Source organism: Chrysochloris asiatica, unplaced genomic scaffold (genome assembly GCF_000296735.1).
Source record: "Chrysochloris asiatica unplaced genomic scaffold, ChrAsi1.0 scaffold00028, whole genome shotgun sequence".
Classification (NCBI taxonomy): Eukaryota; Metazoa; Chordata; class Mammalia; order Afrosoricida; family Chrysochloridae; genus Chrysochloris; species Chrysochloris asiatica.
The window spans coordinates 25643878-25666704 of NW_006408546.1; the positions used below are offsets into that span (position 1 = coordinate 25643878).

General features: G+C 39.9%; 1 pseudogene; it reads right to left on the bottom strand.

Annotated features, from left to right (window-relative positions):
• Positions 1 to 19659: 19659 nt before the first annotated feature.
• On the bottom strand, positions 19660 to 20063 carry LOC102823914 (annotated as a pseudogene).
• Positions 20064 to 22827: the final 2764 nt, after the last annotated feature.

The window sequence follows — 22827 nt, forward strand, 5'->3', positions numbered from 1 at the left end:
ACCTTCACCTCATACCTTATACAAAAACCAACTCAACGTGGCTTAAAGACCTAAATGTGAATCCCAGAATTATGAAGGCCATCAATGCAAAAATAGGTACAAATGAGAGGGCACTAATTCAGAGAATACACAGCATATGAAACATTTTGAAAAACACACAAACAAAACTAGACAAAGTAGATGAGTAGGACATACTAAAAATTAAAAACTTATGTGCATCAAAAGACTTCACCAGAAGAGTAAAAAGGGAACCTACAGAATGGGAAAAAAATATTTTGCAATGACATTATCAGACAAGGGACTCATTTCTAAAATACATAGAAAACTACAACCCCTCTACAAGAAAAAGACAAATAACCCAATTAAAATGTGGGCACAGGACATGAATAGACACTTCACCAGGGAAGAGATCCAGGCAACCAACAAACATATGAAGAAATGGTTGTGGTCACTAGCCATTAGAGAGATGCAAATCAAAATAACAATGAGATATCATCTCACACCAGTAATAAAAGCAAAGATCAAAAATGTAGAGGACAATAAATGCTGGTGGGGATGTGGAGAGAATGGGACACTCCTGTATTGCTGGTGGGACTGCAAAATGGTCCAACCTCTCTGGAAAGCAATATGTCGCTTCCTCAGAAGGTTGGAAACAGAAATACCTTATGGTCCAGCAACTCCTCTACTTGGTATTTACCCACAAGAAATATGAGCCATAACACAAGTAGATATATGCACACCAATGTTCATAGCAGCACTATTTACAATAGCAAAAAGATGGAGACAGTCAAAATGCCCATCAACTGAAGAATGGACAAACAAACTGTGGTACATACACATAATGAAATACTATGGTACCTTGAAAAATAACAAGGAAGCTGCAAGCCACCGCATAACACAGATGAACCTTGAAGACACTGTTGAGTGAAATTAGTCAGTCACAAAAGGAGAAACACTGCATAGGACCACTACTGTAAAAGACTAAGAAAAAGAACCCATACTAAAGGGGGGGTAGGTTCTTTGCTGGTTGCTGGGATATTGGAGGTGGGGTGAGGAGAGGGAGGGGAAGGTAGAGCACAGAGCAGGGAATAGACGTATGATAGTTTATGTGCTGGGGAGGCGGGCAATAAACAAGAATGGAGAGGGGAATGCAATAACAAAGCAGATAGGAGAACAATTTGGCAGGTTTGCATGGGCTAAGTGGGACAGAGGTAAATAATGATGTATGCACAACCTTGGAACAACAGGGCTCTGGGATACAGGGATTGAGACATGGTAGGAATGGGGAAAATAATGTTAAGATGCTTGGCTGTTGGCTGTCTTGTGAATCTTGCTTTTCCTTGCATTGCATTATAAAATATACACTGGAAAGGAGAGAAAGGAATAGCCAGAAATATCGCCATAGAAAGCTTGTAAGTCCATCTGCTGCCTAAAGCTGTTTAGAATACCTAAAATGAGGCTACAAAATGCCCAGTGAAGGAGGCATCCTGCGGAGCCTCTGCATTACATATGACTATAGGTGGAATCCTGAACAGTATCCAGAATCTTCAGAGGTAGGAAATTTCCTCTTGAAAGGATGGGCAGACCATCCTGGAGCAGCTAGAAGAATAGAAGATACTTCCTGAAAGAAAGACTGACAGGAAAAATACAAAACAGTATAGGCAGACAGTCAGATTACTACAAGAACAAGCAAGTTGCTCACCTAGGAGACATCAAGTGAAGTGGTTAGGTCCCCTCAGAGTAAACCCCTTCCAAGACTAAGCCTTAGTGGGAATACACACTCTGATTGGTGACCATGTTCGTCACCGATAAGGGGAAGTGAGGGGAAAACAGCAATGAAACTGTGAGTTAAGCCATATGATGTTCAATAGAGTCCTGTGAACCTGGGTGGAGACCTGATTGGCCATTAGTGTGGCAAGACCTGGGGACTCTTGGGCCCAGAGTCAGTGACATAGCCACAGAGGACTATAGTGGAGAGTGAAGCTTCCAGCTGATAAGGAGAGAGGGCATATGCATAAGAACACCCACACTGGCAGATAATACCCACTTGTCCTGGCTTCAATGACTGGATGATCAGAGCTCAACCAGAAGAAGAAAGAAGAAAAAAAGAGTAACCTGATACAATTTGATGAACATGACCTACACCTATGGAAGCAGTAGCTCAAAAGAAGGAACAAGTCCTTACAGCAAGAATCATTTCCATCCCTTCCACACACAGAGAAGACAGGGATGGGCAACTTGGACATTGGCTACTCAAAATGGGGGGGTGGGGGGAGACTACAAAGGCAAGAAGTGACTGGCTTACAAGCTTTCAACAGGCAACCTAGATCCAGAGGGTGTGGAGGAAGGTAGAATCTCCACTGAGTAGTATCCAATCTGTCTAGGCAGGGCTAATGAAAGGAAATGAGAATAGGTCTCTTGCGATACAATAGTGAATAATTGTTATCAGGACTGATTGTGAGGGTTTGAAATGTAAAGGTAGACGTTTTGTAACAAGGAGTGGAGTGATTAATTTTGCAGTCTAGGAGCAGAGGTCCCTGGGACCATCAAGGGAGAAGAGCGGTGAGCGGGACCCTACCCAGAGAAGCAGAGATTCCTGAGATGGAGGCAGAGATGATGACGTGGAGAGACGGAGCAGCTGGGAACTTTAGACTCAGAAAGGGAGAGGGGATTTGTGCTGACGACTGGGGGTTTGAGGGGGGGGGGGACATGCTTGTAGAATATACCCTTTGATTGGGGATTGTAACCATGGCAATGAAACAATATACTATAGAATGAATGTAAAACCAATGTTCTTCCATGTAAACTATCACATAATTCACAATAAAATAGTTTTTAAAAAAAACAACTCAACTCAAACCAGTCACATCCTTACCTGAAACTTACCAATGGCAAAGGTATCTAAATGAAATCCACACTTCTCACCCTCATCTATACAGCTCATTCTATGCAACCTGCTCCTATCACACTATACCCTTTCCATTTGTCATCTTTCCTTCCTCCAAATTTTTTTTTCCCTCATGATTTTAAATCTTCCTGGGATGCTTTTCTTCATTAGGGCTTTCATTGATTTCTCTGTTGAATGTGCACTCCCTTAAAACCAACCAGTGCAATATCTTGATTCTTTGTTTTATCCATGTCCATTTTTTTCACAATATGAATGAATTATTTAGTATTAATATTGTTTCTCTCACTTAGAATGTAGACTCCTCATGGACTGGGATCATGTAAGATCATGGGATCTTGTTTTTGTTGTTGTTGTTGTTGTGTGCTATGAAGTCAGTTCTGACTCATAGTGACCCTGTACAGGGTTTTCAAGGCTATAAATCTTTATGGGAGCAGAAAGCCTCATCTTTCTCCCACAGAACAGCTGGTAGTTTCGAACTGCTGACCATGAGATTAGCAGCCTGACTCGTGACCACTACCAGAGCTCTTAGCCAGCATTTTATTTCCACATCCCCACAACAATGATGTTGTTGCTGTTATTATGTGCCATCAAGTTGGTACTGACTCATAGCGACCCTATGCACAAAGGAATGAAACACTGCCCAGTCCTGGGCCAACCTCACTATTGTTGCCACACTTGAATCCATTGATGCTGCCACTTTGCCAATCCATCACACTGGGGGTCTTCCTCTTTTTCTCTGACCTGCTACCCTATCAAACATGATATCCTTCTCCAGCGATTAGTCTCTCCTGACAATATGCCCTAAGTGTGAGAGACGAAGTTTGGTCATCCTGGCCTCCAAGGAGCACTCTGGATGCATTTAATCCATCACAGATCTATCTGTTGATTCTTTTGGCAGCCCATGGCACTTTTACTGATAAGCACATAGCGATTTCTCAATAAAGGTTTGCTAAATGAATTAATTGGAACATCTTTTGTACTATATGACTCTTTAGGCAGATCACTGTTGCCATAGCGTCAGTACCAACTCCTAGCGACTCTATGAACAACAGAATGAATCACTTCCCGGTCCTGGGCCAACCTCACAATTGTTGCTACACCTAAGCCCATTGCTGCTGCCATGATGCCATTCCATCTCACTTGGGGTCTTATTCTTTTTCTCTGACCCTCCACTTTACCAAACATGATATCATTTTCCAGTGACTGGTCCCTCCTGACAATATGTCCAAAGTATGAGACTATGTCTGGCCATCCTGGCTTCTGAGGAGCACTCTGACTGCACTTCTTCCAGCACAGATTGGGTTGTTCTTTTGGTTGTCCATGGTACTTTCAATATTCTACTTCAACACCATAACTCAAAGTCATCAATTCTTTTATGGTCTTCCTTATTCACTGTCAAGCTTTCACATGCATATGAAGTTAGTGAAAATACCATGGCTTGGGTCAGGCACACCTTAGTCCTCAAACTGACATCTTTGCTCTTTAGCAGTTTGAAAAGGTCTTGTACAGCAGATTTTCCCAATGCAATGTGTCATTTGATTACTTGACTGCTGTTTCCCTGAGTGTTGATTGTTGATCCGAGAAAAATAAAGTCTGTGACCACTTCAATCTTTTTTCCATTACTATAGCTGTTGTTTACTGGTTCCGTGGTGAGGTCTTCTGTTTTCTTAACATTGAGATGCAACCCATGCAGAAGGCTGTGGTCTTTGATCTTCATCAGTTAGTATTTTAAGTCCTCTTAGCTTTCAGAAAGCAAGGTTGTACGATCTGCATATCACTGGTTATTAATGAGTCTTCCTTCAATCCTGATGCCATGCTTTTCTTCATATAATTCAGCTTCTCAGATTATTTGCTCAGCATACAGATTGAATAAGTATGATGAAAGAATACAACCCTGGCATACACCTTTCCTTATTTCACCCATTTGGTGTTCCCTTTGTTCAAACTGCCTCTTGTTCCATGTACAGGTTCTTCATGAGCACAATTAAGCATTCTGGAACCTCATAGTTTGCAATGCTGTCCATAGCTTGTCATGATCCACACAATAGAAAATCATTGCATAGTCAATAAACCACAGATAAATATCTTTCTGGTATTCTCTGCTTTCAGCCAAGATTTGTTGGCTGAAAACAGAAAATACTTTTGTCAGATAGATGCATTTTCAGAAGGTTTTGCTTTGTGATCTTTAACAGAATTTGGACAGTTACTCTTCAAGAATCTGCGGTAAATAGTGACTGGTTTTGAGTATGATAAGGTATGAATACATGTAGTGATAATGCTGGAACCAGTTTAAACTGGCTGATGAAAGCAGATTATGAGCATCTCTTCCTAATTCAGTGACCTTATGTTTGTAACTTGAAATCAACCATGTGGCCAGTGGCTAACCAAAGGTTGGAGGTTCAAGTGCATCGAGAGGTGCATCAGAAGAAAGAATTGACAAACTACTTCCAGAACACCAGTCAGTAAAACACATAATTCTATTCTGACACGCACGGGATTACCATAAATTGGAATTGCAACTTGATGCAACTTGATGGTGATCAGTGGTGGTGGTAAGGGAGTATTTATACCATGGAAATGAGCAAAAGGTAAAAGTCAGAGATTATTCTTTTTCCATGAAAAGAACCTAAACATTTCCCAACACAAAGACAACCCCTGAAATGATGTTTTCAGAGGAAATGATTCATTAGGACGTGTTTCCAGAGGGAGGGAATAGTATTAAGGTAGTGAGGAAGTGGGATCTCTAAGGTAAGAGGGTCAAGCAAGATGCAAAATCAAGCAAATTCCCATGAATTTTACTTTGGTTCAGTGCCCCAGGAAGCTGTCCAGTCAGGCACTACAGACCTGGAGTATTTATACTTTTATCTGCCAGTCATTGTATAAGGGCTACCCTTGTGGTGCATAATTTTAGGCATTGCCTGTCTCTGTATTTAAAGATAAAGAACTTTCTATTAGTCTGAGACCAAGTCTGTGACAAAGAATAACAGCCACTGGCTGCTAGGAGTGATGGAATCTCAGGGGTACGGAGCAATGGGTAAACTCTCGCTGTTGGCACTGACAGCTCTGCTACAACTGTGCCTCCCCCACTTAACATGCATGCAAGCACCAGGAAGGTGTACATCTGAGAGGAGCAGCAGGTCTGGGGAAGAGACAGAGATCCTGCATGTTTAACAAGATCCCAGGTGAAGCATCTCTGCTGCGTATGAATCACACATTGAGGTGGATATGTGCCATGGAGTCAGTTCTGACTCATAGCGACCCTGTACAGAGTTCCCAAGGAGTAAAACCTGATGGGAACAGAAAGCCTCATCTTTCTCCCATAGAACTGCTGGTTGTCTTGAACTCCTGACCTTGCTATTAGCAGCCCAACTCATAACCACTCTGTTATCAGAGCTGCTTACACTTTGAGGAGCAAAGTGCTAACATAACAGCAAGTTGCCATGGAGTCTGTTCTAACTCCTGGCAAGCCCATGTGTATCAGAGTAGAATTGTGTTCCACAGGATATTCCATGCCTGATTTTTCAGAAATAAATTGCCAGGCCTTTCTTCTGGGTTGCCTCTGGGTGGGCCTGAACTTCTAACCTTTAGATGAGCAGCTGAACACCTTACCATTTGCACCCTCAGGGACTCCATCATGTTAAAGGGATAGAGCTCTTTTTAACAGAAAGTCAAATCTCAAATAAGGCCACAACAAATGATCTTCTTAAAAAAATTATTTTAACCTGTTATTTCATGTAATTCAGTCTAGTGAAATAATAGCAATTTTATCAGTACCGATACAGAATTCTGTTCTGTAAAAAAAAAAGAAACCAATTTTGGACTCAGAAGCTCTGGATTCAACTGAGACTCTGCACATAGCTTCAGTTTCAACTTTGGTAAGATGGAATGATAATAATACCTGTATCATAGCATACTAAGAGAATGATGTGACCAGTTAAATTGAGCTATGATTTATCAAATGTCTATTTGTTGTCAGGTACTTTGTTAAGTGATGATGCAGTCAGAAGTCAAACAAAGTCTCTGCCCACAGGGATAATAGGTTTCCTAGACAAATGAGCAAATCATCTCAAGCTACTATGGGAAGTCACAACAAAATAGGAGTTATTCTGGGAAGATGGAGGCAGAAAGAAACCATCATTCTGCCCCTGTCCTACAAATACACCAAGAAATACAACCAGGAAATGATGTTCAGCTTTGTGGGACTCTGAATCAGGATCAGAGAAATGCAACGCTTAACTAGGGACAGACAAGAATCAAGGAGTCAACAACAAATCACAAATATGGTAGGAAAATCACATCTTCCACCATCCTTGCCCTTCCACCCAACCATATGTGTTGTTCAATGACACAGGATCCCAAGCTTCTAATCTAAAATCACCAAGAGAGAACTTCCCAGGAGTCAATTGGAGTATGCCAGTACCTCCCCCATCTGGATACTGTCAGCAGCCAGCATACTATCACTTTCTACAGAAGGCCACTGCAGTGAAATCAGCTTCCATAGTCGACACTGTGTCTGCCTCCCTGTGCATCCCAAAGCTTAGGTTTATGAAGCCAACTGAATAGACTTCCCAGGGAGTCAGTTTGGATCTGTTGGCTCCCCCATCTTATTGACCCTGAAGACTGCTGGTTGATGCTAGGTAGCAAGCATCTTGAGTAAAGGATATCCCCACAGCCTACATTATACCAGAAAGCTCTCAACACAACAAGGCAGACATCCATGGGGATCTGATTGGAGTATAACGTCCCCTCCCCCACCTAGTAGCTACTAATTGCCAAGTTGATGCAAACTACTATAGGAGGCCCTCGCAGTGAAATCCACTCCCCTACTCAGCACTTCTCTGTGTACCCCAAAGTTCACACCTCAATAACCAATGGAATAGACCTCTGTAGGGGTCAGTTTGGGTCTGTCTGCTTCCCCTCTGAGGATTTCTGACTAAATCTGCTGTGTACTAGGAAGCAAGAATTTGAATGAAGGCTATACTTACAAGCAATATACTATGTGGCAGGTTCTGATAGCAACAAGGAAGAGCTCTGTAGAAAGTTTACCAGAGCGTTACACATCTTTCCGGACTCAGTCAGTGTCAGCTGCTGCACTGATACACACTTGCACAGAAAGTTTCCTGTAGTGGAGCCAGAAGAAATTACATAAATAGAGTCTGCTTCCTTAATTACCACTGGGTCATTGGGATGCAAACCAATAATGTAGATATCCTGGAAATCCTTCTGGGGACTGTTAGGTCCTTCGTCCACTGAAATAAAGAGAAGTCTGCCTGTGTGTACCCTGAATATGACTCAGAAAGAAGCGACTACCACTCAGCCAAAGTCATAGATGACACCCAGTCCTCAGTGGTGCTTTCTAGGTATAGATTTTCTAACTAAAGACATGGTTGCAAACCAAGAGAAATAAAGGAAGTAATGACTTGAGAGAGAGATGACAGATTGATCAATGCACTCTATCTTGCCCATGTGATGGTACCCACTGATGATAAACTGACCACAGTGGGTTCTCTGGGATGTTGTTTTTGTTATTTCTGTTAGTTGGTTACAACTCATAGCAGTCCATTGCTTATTCTGTGATGCCACACCATTGGTGTGTTTAGGAGAAAATAAAAGTTGAAAACTTAGATCTGGAACTTACAAATACAAATGAAACCAAGGAGGGAAAAGGAATTGTCACATAGAAAGATACAAAAGAGTAAGCAAAGGCTGAAGGCTCTTCTAGCTTACGAATATTTTTGCCAAAAGTATTGTGAGCGATACACTATATATTGGAGAGAAGTGAGAAAGTTAACGCATCAGACAACTCCAGTGTTCTAGCAAGACATCATAAGACACACAAATAAAAGAGAAATGATGGGCATTTAAATGACCATGACTAAGGGAATGAAAGTATATCTAAGAAAGATCAAACAATGAAAAACAGGAAGGATATAATACAACACTATTAAGCATAATTAAAGACTTAAGGGAAAACACAAAGAGCTAAAAGAAATAAAGAATACAGTGCAAGAACAAAGTGAATACCTAATTTTTAAAAAAAAGAATATTATAACTAAAAGGGACAATAACTGAAATGGGAAAGACTAGAAAGAACGGCCAGCAAATTTAACCAGGCAGAAGAAAGAATCCGTGAATTAGAGGATGGGAGAGTCCAAATTACAGAGACTGAAGAGCAGCAAGAATGAAGATTCAAGAAGACAACACAGTTGAAATGGGATTATGTGACAACAAGGATCTAATATATAAATGATGTAAATTCCAGAGAAGATGAAAGAAAAAAAAAACAAAAAAACAGAATAATATTTGAAGAAAAAAATGACAGAAAAATTCCCTAATCTGATGAAGCGAATATATCTAAAAATCTAAGAAGCATAAAGAACCCCAAGTAGGATAAACCAAAAAGAACTACACCTAGACACATCATAATTATGCTCTCAATAAGTAAAGAAAGTCCCAAAGGCAGTGACAAAGGAGCCAACAGTCAAATACAAAAGATCCCCAATGATATTAAGTGGCTGTTTCTCCTTAGAGACTCTGGAGTCCAGAAGGCAACAATATGATAGATATAAAGTACTGAAATATATACATACATATACATATACCCAATGAAACGGTCCTTCAGAAAAAAAGTTGAAATTAAAACATCCCCAGACAAACAGAAGCCAGAGAGTTCATATCCATTGCCTGGAACTATGAAAATACTAATGGGCGTTCTACAGATGGAAGGAAAAAGACACTTGAAAGTAATGCAAATCTATACATAAAAACAAAGATCTCTAGTAAAGGAAAATGTATAAACAAGTATGTTGTTGTTGTTAAGTGCCATTCTTAATAAAGTATTCATGTTTGATCATTCTTATTGTTCTTTGTGTTTCTAAATAATAATGTGGTTGTTAAGTGCCATTGAGTCAGTTACATACATCCCTACATACATAGATACATACACACCTCCTACATACATACAGGTTGTTGTTATTGTTAAGTGCTGTAGAGTGGCTTCTGACTAATAGAGACCCTGTGTAGGGTTTCTGAGGAGCAGTTAATGGATATGAACCTTGTGGTTGAAATCAACTTTGCGGCCTTGTGCTTTTCCTACAGTAAATGCAGTCCAGTTCATTAACCACAGCACCATACCAGGACTCCACGGTATTTTCAATAACCTCATATGCATGCTTAACCTGAACACTGAATAAGGAAGACCATAGAAGAATTGATGCCTTTGAGTTATGGTGTTGGAGGAGAATATTGAAAGTGCCATGGGCTGCCAAAAGAAGAAATAGATCAGTTTTTTTTTTTTAATTAGATTTTTTTTTTTGGATTGAGTGAAAGTTTACAGGGCACATCATCAGCTTCACATTCAACCATTCATATAGCTTGTTTCATCCAATAGATCAGTTTTGAAAGAAGTGTAGCCAGAGTGCTCCTTGGAGGCCAGGATGGTCAAACTTTGTCTCTCATAGTTTGGACATATTGTCAGAAGCGACCCAGTTACTGGAGATGGATATCATGTTTGGTAAGGTGGAGGGTCAGAGAAAAAGAGGAAGACCCCCAGCAAGATAGGTTAGCCAAGTGGCAGCATCAATGGCCTCAAGTGTGGCAACAGTAGTGTGGTTGGCCCAGGATCAGGAAGTGTTTCATTCCATTTTCTATAAATTCGCCATGGGTTGGTACCGACTCGATGGCACCTAACAACAACAACAATTTCACTCAGAATAATGTCACCCAGGACTCTTGGTGTGGCACTGTATGATTAGCATTAGATGGTGAACCACAAGGTCCGCAGCTGAAACCCACCAGCTGCTCCTTGTAAAGCCTATACAGCATCACAGTGAGGCAGAAATGACTCTCCAACACTTAACAAGAATATCCTACAGGTTGGTCCATGTTATGAGGTGTTTTGCAGATGTATTCTTCTTCCTAAATGTTGCATAATATTCCATGGTGTGCGTGTACCATTCTTCCAGTGATGGGCATATAGACTGTCTCCATCTATTTGCTATTGTGTATAATGCTGTGATGAACATGGATTTGCATATATCTACTTGTGTCCTGGCTCTTATTTCTTGTGGATATATACCAAGTAGCGGGATTGCTAGATCACATGACATTCTGGGATCAACCATCAATACTTAGGAAAGCAGCAGTTAAGACACCAAATGTCATACAGCATCGGCAAATCTGCTGCATAAGACCTCTTTAAAGTGTTCAAGAGCAAAGATGTCAGTTTGAGGACTAAGAGGCACATGACACAAGCCATGGTATTTTCAGTGACATCATATGCATGTGAAAGTTGGACAGTGCATAAGGAAGACCATAGGAGAGTTGAACATTTGAGTGATGGCATTGGGGAATATATTAAAGGTACCATGGACTTCAGGAAGAACAAACAAATTTGTGGTGGAAGAAGTACAACCAGAAGCCTGAGAAGCTAAGATGGTGAGGCTTCATCTCTCAGACTTCACACAATTATCAGGAGGGACCAGTCCCTGGAAAAGGACATACTTTGTAAAGTTCAAGATCAGCAAAAAAAAGGAGGATCCTCCCCCCCCCCCCCCCCCCCCCCGCCCCAATGGGATGGATTGGTAAAGTGGCAGCCGCAACGGGTTCAAGCATAGCAGGAACTGTTAGGATGACACAGGACTGGGCCATGTTTTGTTCTGTTCAATATAGGGTCACAATGGGTTGGAACCAAGGAGCTCTGGTAGCATAGTGGTTACGAATCGGGCAGCTAATCTCACAGTCAGCAGTTCGAAACTACCAGCTGTTCTGCGGGAGAAACATGAGGTTTTCTACTCCCATAAAGGTCCTGGTGGTCAGTTTTTCCCAGGATCTAGGAGGTCATTGTAAGGAGCTCTGGTGGCATAGTGGTTACGAATCTAGGTTTTCCATTTAGGTACTGCTCCATATTGAGTTGGGTTTTGTATATGCTTTAAGCTGTGCTTCTTGTTTCATTCTTCTGATAATGTATTTCCAGTTTTGCCAGCACCATTTGTTGAAGAGACCAGCTCTTTCCCATTTACTATGTTTGGCTCTTTGTCAAAGATCAGCTCACTGTGTGTGGATAGATTTCCTTCTAGGTGCTCAGTTCTGTTCCATTGTTCGATGTATTTTGTACTGTATCAGTAACAGGCTGTTTTGACCACAGGGATTGTGCAGTACATTTTAACTCAGGGACTGAAAAACCTCCAACTTTGTTCTTCTTAACAGTACTTTGCTTATCCAAGGTTTCTTTCCCTTGATATAAAGTTTGTGATTAGTTTTTCTGTCTCTTTAGAATGATGTTGGAATCTGGATTGGGATTGTGTCAGGTCAATAGCTCTTATGAATAAAGATGAAAAAACAAATCAAAAAAGAAACTCAAGAATCCACTACTGAACAGAATCCAACAGCATATTTAAAGAATCACTCATGACCAAGTCAAAATTTTTTCTCATAATGCAGGGATGGTTCAGCATTATAAAACCAGTCAATGTAATACACCACATCAGTGGAACAATAACAAAAAAGAACCACACAATTATGTCTAGGGAAGTAGAAAAAGCATTTGATAAAATCCCACTTTTCTTAGATTTTATAAAAAATCCTCCAGAAAATTGGAATAAAAGGGAAGTTCCTCAATATGATTCAAGGCATATATGAAAAGTCAACAATCATTATTTTACCTAATGGAGAAGGACTGAGTGCTCTAGGGAAAGGCTCTGGTTTTCAGTTTTTCCCAGGGTCTAGGAGGTCATTGTAACGAGCTCTGGTAGCGTAGTGGTTACCAGTAGGGCTACGAACTGCAAACTCAGCAGTTCGAAACTACCAGCTGTTCCGCGGGAGAAACATGAGGCTTTCTGCTCCCGTAAAGATTTATAGCCTTGGAAACCCTGTACAGGATCTCTATGACTCGGAACCGACTCCAGGTCACATAATAACAATAACAAAGGAGGTCATTGTGAGTCAGAATCCCTTCTACAGCACTTCAAAACAACAAGGAGTTTCTCAGAGAAGGAAAGGCATCCCAGATCCAAAGGACGCATTCCACTCCTGATTCTTCATTCTTAGTGATAGTAGATCCCCCTTCTGTTCGCTTGTTTAATTCCTTTTACATCTCTAAAGACATTAACTCAGGATACTTGCAGAGTACATTCTGCTTGATTAGCTAGCTGCCTCTAATTCTGCCTCATTACCATTGTAAAGGTGAAGATTTATGACATAAGATAATTACATCAGAACACAAAACGGAGAATAATTGTATAATACTGAGAATCATGGCACAGCCAAGGTGATATAGATTTTGAGCAGACACAATTCAATCCATAATGCTATCAAATGTGATCTACAGATTCAAGGCAATAATGATCAACAGTCCAAAAGCCAAAAGGAAAATAACAATCTTTAACTTTATATGGAATAGCTAGAAGCTCTAAATAGCTAAAGCAATGTTGAATGACATTAACAAACTTGTATGACTCATATTTCCTGATTTTAAAACATGGTACACCAGGTACATTAATAAAAGCAGCCTGGTACTAGTACAAGAGACACACAAATGAGATAGAATTGAGAGTACGGAAATCAACTGATTTTTTTGACAAAAGTATACTAAGTTCATCTGATGGAGAAAGAAGATTCTCTTCAATAAATGGTGTTGGGGAAATTCTATTTTCATGTAGAACTATGAAACAGGTTACGTTATTTGCACTATATACTCACAAAAAAATTCAAGATGGATTAAGGCCCTAAATATGTAAACCAAAGACCCTTAAACTCTTAAAAGTATATGCAGAGGCAATGCTATCAGACTTAGTTTTTAACAATGGATTATCTACTATAATAACAAAACTACAAAAAGTTAAAAATAAATAAATGAGACCACATAAAAATGAAAAACTTATTCTTATCTTTGTTGTTGTTGTTGGTAAGTGCCATCAAGTCAGTTCCAACTCTCAGGTCTCTGACAAGCAGCTAGTGGTTTTGAACTGCCAACCTTTGGTTTGCAGTCCAGCATTGATCCTACATCCAGACTTTACCATAAAAAAATGCAAAGAGAAGCTACTAACTGGGAGAATATCACCGAACACCACATAACTGATAAGAATCTAATAACCAAAATAAATGTAAAATTTCAACAGCTTAACAACAAAAACACAAATAATCTGATCACAAAATGGGTGAAAGACTTATATAGATAATTCACTCAGAAGGTCATTCATATAACCACTCAACACATGCAAACCTAAACCACAGTGCAATAATCTTTCACTCCAATTAGGATATCTAAGGTATCCTGGTATGACACCATCAGAAAAGTCCCTGATTGCTAACCCCAAGATCAGCATTTCAAACTCAGCAGCCACTACCTAGAAACCCTATACAGAGTGGCTAAGAGTTGGAACCAACTTGATGGCAGTTAACACACACGGGATGACTGAGGAGGAATCCTGGCGGTACAGTAGTTAAACTTGTTGAATGCTAACCACCAGCTGCTCCAAGGGAGAAACATGTGGCAGTCTGCTTCCATGAACAGTGACACTTTGGAAACCCTATGGGACAGTTCTACTCTGTCCTATGGCATCTCTCAGTTGGAACCAACTCAACAGCAGTGGGTTTGGATTTTGGTAGGATAGTTAAGATTCAAAAAAAGGAGAAAACAGCAAATGTTGCTGAGGATGTGGTGAGTTCAAGCTCACCAGCTGCTCCTCAGAACCCTATATAGGGTCGCTATGGGTTGGAATCGACTCGACGGCACTTAACAACAATAACATATTGGTGGTGGAGTCCTGATGTAGCATGCTATATATTAAGACGTGGACCACAAAGCCAATTTGAACTGGAAAACTCACCAGCCACTACTTGGAAATTCTATACTGAGTCTGTATGAGTCAGACTGAGCTTGGTATCATTTCATAACAAGAACAACACACATGAGTGGTAGGATAGGAAAATTGTGGTAAACAGTGTAGTGACTCCTCAAAAATCTAATAATTACACTAACACATGGCCCAGCAATTCTACTTCTAGCTATACATCCCAAACACTTGCAAGCAGAGACTGAAACAGAGACAGAGAGTCATATACCACCATTCAGTATAGCACTATTTTCAATAACCAAAGATGGACACAACATTAACAGATGAATGGATAAACAAACTGTGGTACATACATGCCATGGAAAAATGGAGTCTTGCTACAGTGTGGATGGAGTTTGAAAGTCATATGCTGAACGAAGTCAGCCACAAAAGGACTACTGTGTGATGTCATTTAGAAAAGACAAGGAAAAGCAAATGTATACAGATCAAAGTTTATTAGTAACTACCAGGGATGGGGAAGGGAAAATGCGGAGGGATTACTGTTAATGGACTAGTAATTTTCGGTTTCTGCTTTACGGACTACCATTTTTCAGTTTATGCACAGACAATTATTGTAAGCGTGGTCAATAAGTTGTATACCTGCATAAAGCTGAATTTGAAAATGTTTTGTGATAGACATATTCACAAAGACAAAAGAAAAAGAACAGTTGCTGAGGCTATTCATATACAACCAAACACGTTATGGGACTTGATTCCTTGGTTTAGGGTCATGGCTTCATGGTATCACCTAGCTAATTGGCTTAATAATGAGCCAACTGTTTCTGTTTTTATTCCTAGTTCCTTGCAGAGTTACTAGGGTCTTAAAAGCCTACAAGCAGTCATCCAAGTTACAACAATTGTTCTCTATGTACCTGGAGCAACAGAGAATGGAGAACTCGAAATAGTAGGAGGAAATGGAATGCATGGCTAATTGCCTTAGTGAACAGCTGCCTCTGAAATGAGAAGAATTCATTCCTAACTCGTTACTGAGTCCTGGTGTGGTTGTTGTTGTTGTTGTTGTTAAGTGCCGTCGAGTCAGTTCCGACCCACAGCGACCCTGTACAGGGTTTCCGAGGGTGTATGGTGCTATGGGTTAATGACTGCAAAGTCAGTTTGAACCTCAAGGTCAGCAGTTCAAGCTCACCAGCCACTCCTCAGAAATCCTTCATAAGATTGCTGTATATCGGAACTGACTCAACGGCACATAACAACAACCACTACTGAAAATAATCATCAAGGGTGCCTGATCAGAAGCAGGAAAATAAATTTAAATTTAAATTAAATTTAAAACTCTTATGGGCTGCAGATTTTCTGAAACCATTAAATCTGCTGGATGAACCCCTGAAACTACAACCCTGAGATAATTTTTACCCTTAAGTAAAAAAATATTCCCCTGATGTCTGTTTTAAAACCAAACACCAATTTACCTTAAGTAGTAATGAATATCTGCTTTGAGGATTATACTCTTTAAGAGTTATGGGAGTAAATCGGCAACAGCAACTTGAAAGATTCGGTAGGAAATTTATGGGCCAGTGAGTTTTTGTTCAAGGGGAGGAAGAACTTAGAAAAGGAGGCTGAAAATAGTTATACAACTTTAAGAATGTAAGCAACGTCATTGAAATGTACATGTAGGACCTATTGAATTGGTGTCATTTTCTTGATGATAGAGTCCTTGTTGGTGCCATAAAATAAGCACTAGATTGCAAGTTCAGTTTGAACCGAAATGTCAGCAGTTCAAACTCATCAGGCGCTCCTTGGAAACCCTATACAGGGCGCTATGAGTCAGAAACTGATTCAAGGGCACTTAGCAACAACTAAGACTCAATGACAACAAAATAAATATATATACATATATATATATATATATATGTATATATAGGAGCTCTGGTAGCGTAGTGGTTACGAATCGGGCTGCGAACCTTAAGCTCAGCGGTTCGAAACTACCAGCCGCTCCGCGGGAGAAAGATGAGGCTTTCTACTCCCGTAAGGATTTACACCCTCGGAAACCCTGTACAGGGTCGCTATGGGTCGGAACCGACTCGAAGGCACTTAACAACAACATATGTATATATATAAATAAATAAATAGAGAAAAGGTGATAATTAATTCAGCCTATGATTGTAGATAGAGGAAGCAAAGTTACTATGACAAGAAGACTTTCTAGGTCTGTGGTATCTAGAATTACTAGGAGTTTCTAAAAATCGAATGTCCTGGTTGCCCCATGCACATGATCTTTGTTAAGTGGAGAGAGAGGAGTCAAGCCAGGATCACAGGCAAATGAATGGGCTTTGTAAACGGAAAGGGCTGAAATTTCTTTTTCTTTTTGTAACTTAATTCTACTATAGTAAAAAGGAGTTCTGGTGTGGCGCTGTGGGTTAATTTGCTGGACTGCAAATTTGGTTTGAACCACAAGGTTGGCAGTTCAAGCTCATCAGGTGCTCCTTGGAAATGCTATGCATAATAGGGTCGCTATGGTCAGAACCCACTCGAGGCACTTACTGACAACAACAGCAATGGTAAAATAGGAGTCCTGATGTGGTGCTGCAGGCTAATACACTGGACTGCAGAGTCATTTTGAACTGCAAAGTCAGTGGTACAAGCTCACCAGTCACTCCTCACAAACCCTATACAGGGTTGTTATGAGTCAGAACCAACTGGATGGCACTTAACAATAACAACAAGATAGAATATGTATGGCAGAATGAAATACTGCCAGTCCTGCATCAGGCTCACAATTTTTACATTTAAGTCCATCATTGCTGTCCATCTCAAGGGTGGAGGGTCCTCTTTTTTCCACTCACCCTCCACTTTAAGAAGCATGATGCCCTTCTACAGGGTCTGGTTCCTCCTGACAACATGTCCAAAGTACTAGTGACAAAGTCTTGCCAATCTTGCTTCTAAGGAGCATTCTAGCTGTACTTCTTCCAAGACATATTTGTTTGCTCCTCTGACAGTCTATGGGACTTTCAGTATTCTTTGTCAACACCATAACTCAAATGCATCCGTTCTTCTCTGGTCTTCCTAAGTCACTGTACAACTTTCACATGTATATGAGGCAACTGAAAAAATACACTGGGGTCAGACACACCTTGGTCTTCAAAGTGACATCTTTGTTCTTTAACACATTAGAAAACTCTTTTGCAGGAGATTTGGCTAATACAATACAAAACTTGATTTCTTGATTGCTGGTTCCATGAGCACTGATTATAGGCAACTTCAATCTTTTCTCCATTTCTCATGATAATATTTATTGATCCAGTTGTGAGGATATTCATTTTCTTTACATACTTCATCAGTAAGTATTTCAAATCCTCTTGGCTGTCAGCAAACAAGATAATGCTATCTGCACATTGCAGGTTGTTAATGAGTCTTCCTTTAATCTGATTGTTCTCCTTCATATAATCCAACTTCTTGAATTGTTGACTCAGCATAAAGATTGAATGTTCCTGTTGTTGTTATGTGCCATGAAGTCGGTTCCGACTCATCACGAACCTATACAGGGTTTCCTGTGAAATGGTGAAATGATTCAACACTGCTTCACACCTTTTCTGATTTTACACCACTGAGTGGGCATACATTTGTATCTATCTCTACCAATTGCTTGGCTAGGTATTTGTATCCCAGATTCCTTGGAATAGATGAGTGAGTGCCCCCAGTGCTATATACATTTGCTGAAATATTTGTCTTATTTTTCACCAATGTCTTCGGCTCAGCTTGACTTCTTCCTATAATATCATCTCTTCTTGGTAACATGGTGGTGGTAGTGGTGTGCTGTGGAGTCAGTCCCAAATCACAGTGACTCTGTATAAAGTTTCTGAGGTAATAAATCTTTATGAGAGCAGAAAGTCTCATCTTTCTCCCATGGAATAATCACTACACTACCAGAGCTCCTTTGAACAATATGACGCCTTTTGAAATAGTTGAACATCCACCAATTTTCTTTTGGTCAAGTGACTTTATATATTCTTTCCATTTTCTTTGGAGGCTTCCTGCTTTATTCAATACTTTGTTCATAGAATCCTTCAGTATTGCAATTGGAGGCTTGAATTGTTTCTTCAGGTTTTTCACCTTAAGAATACTGAGAGTGTTTTTCCCTTTTGGTGTTCGGACTCTAGGTCTTTGCATCTTTCATCATAATACTTGCTTGACTCCATCTTCACAGGCTCTCCTTTGACACTTTCTGTCCAACTCTTTCACCATTTCCTACAGTTGCTTTAGCTTCTTTAAGTTCAAAAGCAAGATTCAGAGTTACTTCTGACATCCATTTTGGTCTTTTCTTCTTCCCAGTCCTTTTGCTTTCTTCATGTATCATGTTGTTGATGTCATCCCACAATTTCTCAGGTCTTCAGTCATTAGTGTCTAATGCATTAAACCTGCTGTCCAAATTCAGGTGAAATTTATTCAAGGTTGTATGTTGGCTTGGTGGATTTGTTTTAATTTTCTTCAGCCTCTGAACTTGGTGGCTGGTGGCTATGTGCCATGGAGTCAGTTTTGAATTATCTTCAGCAAAATTTTACTTGCATGTGCCATTAATGATGTTGTTCAATAATTTCTGCATTCCATTGAGTTAGCTGTCTTTCAAATGAGCAAATATATGAATCTTTTACAGTCAGTTGGCCAGGTAGCTGTCTTCCAAATTTCTTGACATAGACAAGTGAGCGCCTTCAACACTGTATCAGTTTGTTACAACAGTTAACTGGTATTCTGTCGATACCAGAACCTTGGTTTTTGACAATGCCTTCAGTGTGGTTAGACTTCTTCCTAAAAACAGCATCATATCATCATCATATGTTTATTACTCTCGAAATGGATGACCACCAACCAATTCTTTTTGTTCAAGTAATTCTGTATTCCTTTCATCTTCTTTTTTTCTCTTCTGTGGAGAAAGTTGTCTTTGTTGCTCTGGGAAAGGGGACCTCAAGAGGTCTTAGTGGGGCAGGTTCACTTCCCCTTCACCATCAAAGGCTTTTGGTTGTGGATGATGGCATTGGCTTTTCAATTGTAGTGATGCACAGATCGGGATGGTACTTGTTCTTGCGGGATCATGTTCTGGTTGCTGCTGAATCTGGTCCAGGCATTCTTGTTAATGGTGGTCTGCAAGTAGGATGTGTCCTGTTTCTGCTGGCCTGGCCTTTCTTTGGGACCACCACAATCCTTTTGTTTTCAGCGGCCAGCTCCACACTCACAGTCTTGGGGTGAAGCAGTCGGTTGTGGTGGAAAGAGTTGTGGGCCTACAGCTCGATGCTGCACGTCTGCTTGTTCCTTTTGATCAGGAAACTGGAACAGGTCCTCATGACCATCCGTTGCAGGTGCAGGGACATGAAAGGTTACTCTGATGCTTCTGTGTGATTCAATATTCTGTCTGTAAAAACACATTGTATTTTATCATATGCAATCCTGACATTCATATAAGCAGTCGATGTCTGTTCCATAGTTGGCACCTGGTCTTTTTGTGGCTGATAAAATTGGGCTTCTTCATCATCTCTTCCCAGATGTAGTTAATTTTATTCCTGTTGTACAATCATCATATATGTTGCCAAAAAAATATATTTGTAATGAATAAGTCATTGGTCCTGAAAATTTTATCATAAGATTTCCAGCATTGTTTTTCTCACCAGCATCATAATTTTAACCAATTCTTCCTCTATGTTCCTACATTTTACATTCCAATCAGCATTAACTACTAATGCATCTTGATTGCATGTTTGATCAATTTTAGACTGTAGAAGATAGCAGAATTCCTCAATTTCATCATCACAATAGACTAGTGTTTAGTGCATAAATTCAAATAATCATATTAACTGGTCTTCATTGTAGGACATTCCATCAATGTCATTGTGACATCCCATCACAAACAGCATTGTATTTCATGATATAGTTTCAGATTTTCTTTTTATGGTGAATGAACGCCATTCCTCTTGACTTATCATTTTTGACATTGTAAACCATATACAAGATGGTCAATACAAGTCAATTTCAGCTCACTAAAGGCTCCTGATGTGGTACTGTAGGATCAGCATTGGACTACACACCACAAGGTTGGCTTTTCAAACCCACCAACTGCTCCTTAGAAACCCTATATAGGGTTGCTATGAGTCAGGACCGATTCAACAGCTCTTAACAAGAACAACAAAATATAGGATATCTATCTCTGTGTTTCTATTCATTTTGAGGCTTCCAATTTTCTTAGATTTGCACATAATACATCCCACTTTCTGATTATTAGTTGATATTAACAGCTGTCTCCTTTCATTTTGAGTTGTGCCCCATCAGCAAATGACAGTCCCAAAGCTTTGCTCCATCTAAGTTACTAAGGTCAAGTCTACTTTGATGAGGTAGCTCCTTCCCAGTCACATTTTGAGTGCCTTCCAACCTCAGGGCTCATCTGCTATTCATATAGTAGTATTCAGTCACCAACCCGTCAGATGCAGTCTGTCTCTCTTTCTTCCTTAGCCTTAGTCCGGAAGCTCTGTTAAAGTCTGTCTACCGTGTGTACGTTTGTTGGACTCCACCGCACTTAATTCAAAAACTTGGAAGTCAGACCTAATCAATGTCAGTTAATGGCACTTTCTAAATGTCATAATTACATGGGTTTTTGGTTATTAGTTAATGAGTTGAAAACATGGAATGATAAAATATTAACTCACAGGCAATCTGAATAATTCAATTACCATGATTAGGCCAGATGCTGCTTGAGAACCTACTGTGAGAAACAAAACAAAATCTTTATGGTAAACAATTCAAGGAAAAATAAATGGCCTTCTGTCCCTCCAAACTGAATTCAGATCATTCAAAATGTCTACCTATTAATCCTGGGGTTTCTTGTCTAGACTATAAAATTAGTGAAATTAAGAATTCAAGAATAACAAATAAAATGTACTTATTTCCATATCTGATCAGCAAAACTTCTCTTCACTCCTACAGACATGCACAAAATCCAGTAAAACACTTATATAAAAAGAACATTTTAGTGGTCCCTCCCCTCAGAGGTTAAATTAAATTTATCATCATAGCGGACCAAACCCTAGGTCAAATGCCTATTAGAAACTGAAGGCTAGTCAGTTCCTGCCCTCAGAAAGATCTCAGATAACTGAGGCATGTTATTATTTGCAAAAAAACATGATATGTACAGTAATATGACACAAACTGTTACTATCAAGTCCATTACGATTCATTGTAACTCCATGTGTCAGAGTAGAACTGTGCTTCACATGGACTTCAATGGTTACCAGGAAAAAGAAGGTGAGTCAAAAAGTACAAAACATGCTACAAAATTATAGAAACCTTTATGAAATAGAACTATTATATCAAGATAATCTTGCGAATCCCGCAAAACAGTTGCCACAACCTCTGAGTTTACCTCTTAGTCTTGAATTGAACTGACCCAACATGCCCTTGAAAATCAGTTTTCAATGCACTTTTTTTGTATTTGTGTGGTTCTGTTATACAAGCACTAGACTACTAACTTCAAGGTCAGCAGTTCAAACACTCCAGCCACTCCTCAGAAACCTTGTATAGGGTCCCTCTGAGTCACAACCAACTTGATGGCACTTAACAGTACAACAAAATAGACTTAAGACCAGTGTGTTACTGAGCAAGCTTGTCTGTAGCCACCCACAAATCACAGAGACATGTCTTAACATATTTTGTTTGGAATTAAAAAAATACATGAACTGGGACTCTAGTGGTGATACTTTTTGCTTTACTCTATTTATAGATTGCCAATCTCTTCTGCTACATTGCTGGGTGGATTCCAATCGGCAAGTTTTCAGTTAAGAATCATGCATAAAACCAATGATAAAGGTATATGAAGAGCATACAAATGCCCTGATGAAAGAGACAGGAAGTGGGCAGGATAGACTTGGAAAAGTTGCCAAAATGGCTGTGCTTTAACTGATCTGGAATTGAGACAGGAATCACTAAATGGACAAAGTGGAGCCAAACAGGGATCTGGGCAGAGAAATGTGAATGAACAAAGGCCCAGGCAATAAAATCATTAGGCAACTACAAGTTGTTTATACCTCTGGAATGAAGAGTACCAGATGGAGAGGCTAAAATGATTAATGAGCAGTTCACAGGACCATT